This window comes from Octopus sinensis, linkage group LG9, assembly GCF_006345805.1.
Source record: "Octopus sinensis linkage group LG9, ASM634580v1, whole genome shotgun sequence".
Lineage (NCBI taxonomy): Eukaryota > Metazoa > Mollusca > Cephalopoda > Octopoda > Octopodidae > Octopus > Octopus sinensis.
In genome coordinates, this window is record NC_043005.1 from 71,507,940 (window position 1) to 71,510,552 (window position 2,613).

At 34.4% G+C, this 2,613-nt stretch overlaps 1 non-coding gene across 1 annotated transcript; it reads left to right on the forward strand.

Moving 5' to 3' along the window:
* The first annotated feature begins 1,235 nt into the window (after nucleotides 1-1,235).
* LOC115215968 lies at nucleotides 1,236-1,343 on the forward strand. The gene has a single exon (XR_003882045.1). It is a non-coding gene; the product is annotated as a U6 spliceosomal RNA (small nuclear RNA).
* The last annotated feature ends 1,270 nt before the right edge of the window (nucleotides 1,344-2,613 follow it).

Genomic DNA, 2,613 nt, shown 5'->3' on the forward strand with positions numbered 1-2,613 from the left:
TACCATATGTAGCCTCATGAAACACGTGTAATCCAGAATATGGAAAATTTGGGGATTATGAATAGAAATAGTAAGTATAATATTTAATATTTTATGGCTTGTTTGAGTTAATACCATTGGGAGTAGAAGAAGTTGTGGGTGTTTCTATTTCTAACACTATTTTGATATATATGAATTAATTATTGAGAGTAATTCAATTTAATAGTTTTAATTTGAATCCCTTATTCCCGTGGCACTGGAATTGATCTTCCCTAATAATAAAAATAATTATTATTATATATATGTATATCTCTACCATCTATCTCTCTTTCTATCTATAGATGGATAGATAGATAGATACATATATATACATACATAGACAGATAGACAGACACACACACACACACACACACACACACACGTGTGGTTCTTTGATTGATGAATGATTTTTAAGAATGGATTTGACTACAAATGTTTTATATCTATGTGGGAATTCACAATCTACATACATTTGATTGCAATTTTAGAGTATAATGTAGACCTTATATACGTTATTTCTTGATTCTACATTTATATTTCAAGAATGAAGTGGTTAAATAAATATTAGACCCGTGATTGTAAGTATGGAGTTCTTTTACATATTAGCCTCTTTATCTCTATCAGCCATCCTGCTATTCAAAGTTCAGTTGAGCTTAAGAACGGCTTTGATTTCCTCATTATACAATTAAAAAGGCAAAGATACGGGGACCAAGTGAGAATCCACAACAATGTTGCTGTGCTAAATCTAGATATAGAGATTGCTTTGTGGATAATGAAAGAGACCTTTATTGTGAAGGTCATAAAAACTTTCCAAGAATGCTTCTTGGTATAGTGGATGATCTTAGACTCAGATACATCTGGGGGTTATGTTGATAACTCCCATCACTGGATCATTTGTAAGGAGACTTTCAACATCCATAGCATAAATGTTCCCAACTTTATTTGTATCATATAAATTCTCAAAGAATTTGTCATATGACTACGATGTTCTGGTGTATATTTTAATTATGCCGTCCAGTCGTTTTGCAATTCTGCATGTAAATGTATTGGTTTGAGAGATTATGGGTCAGAGGAGGTTATATATTGAAAGTAAATTTACATTTCTGTACATGTACATTTGGTATATATTTACAACAAAGAGTCATTGTAATATAATACAATATAGTACATGAAACAAAAATCAATAGAAAAACTATAGCTGAAAATATTACTGTTTTATATATGGCTATGGCTGTACATATTCTAAATTTGGAATGATACAGAGGAGATTAGCCTGGCCCCTGCAAAAGGATGATATGCAAATTCATGAAGCATTTCCTATTTTTTCACGAAGCAGTGCTCCAGCATGGCTACAGCCAAATGACTGAGATGAGTGAAAGAAATAAAAGAATCCTACAAAATCTGACGAGAATATATATAAAAGAGTTGCTAATGAAAAAATACATAAGCTAAAAATCAACACAGATACCACACATGAAATTAATTAAGAAAAATACTAGATTTGAAGGTTAAATAATTTTTAAAACAAGCATTTAAAAAAATTATCAGCGTGTGGTAAGTAGCTAGGCGCAGGAGTGGCTGTGTGGTAAGTAGCTTGCTTACCAGCCACATGGTTCCGGTTTCAGTACCATTGCATGACACTTTAGGCAAGTGTCTTCTACTATAGCCTCGGGCCGACCAAAGCCTTGTGAGTGGATTTAGTTGACGGAAACTGAAAGAAGCCCACCGTATATATGTATATATATATATATGTGTGAGTGTGTTTATATATATATATACATGTGTGTGTGTATATGTATATATATATATATATATATGTGTGTATATGTTTGTGTGCCTGTGTTTGTCCCCCCAACATCACTTGACAACCGATGCTGGTGTGTTTACATCCCTGTCACTTAGCATTTCAGCAAGAGAGACAGATAGGATAAGTACTAGGCTTACAAAGAATAGTCCTGGGAGTGATTTGTTCGACTAAAGGCGGTGCTCCAGCATGGCCACTGTCAAATGACTGAAACAAATAAAAGAAGGAATAAAAGAAAGTTTCATGATTCTTTGTGACCCAATGCAAAGCACTTGGAACCATAATATTCTACAATAATTTTATTCTGAGGATAAAGTTAAGATAGATTTGAAACATTAATAGGTTAATGGATTTACGAACATAAATGTTTTCTCTTTGTCTTGCTTTTCTCTTTTACTTGTTTCAGTCATTTGACTGTGGCCATGCTGGAGCACCGCCTTTAGTCGAGCAAGTCGACCCCAGGACTTATTCTTTGTAAGCCTAGTACTTATTCTATTGGTCTCTTTTGCTGAACTGTTAAGTTACGATACGAGGACGTAAACACACCACCAGGTAGCAGGCCATATATCTGATGGCATCGGTTGTCAAGCGATGTTGGTGGGACAAACACAGACACACAAACATATACATACACACACACACACACACACACAGACACACACACACACATATATATATATATATATACATATATACGATAAGCTTCTTTCAGTTTCCGTTTACCAAATCCACTCACAAGGCTTTGGTCAGCCCAAGGCTTTAGTAGAAGACACTTGCCCAAGGTGCCATGC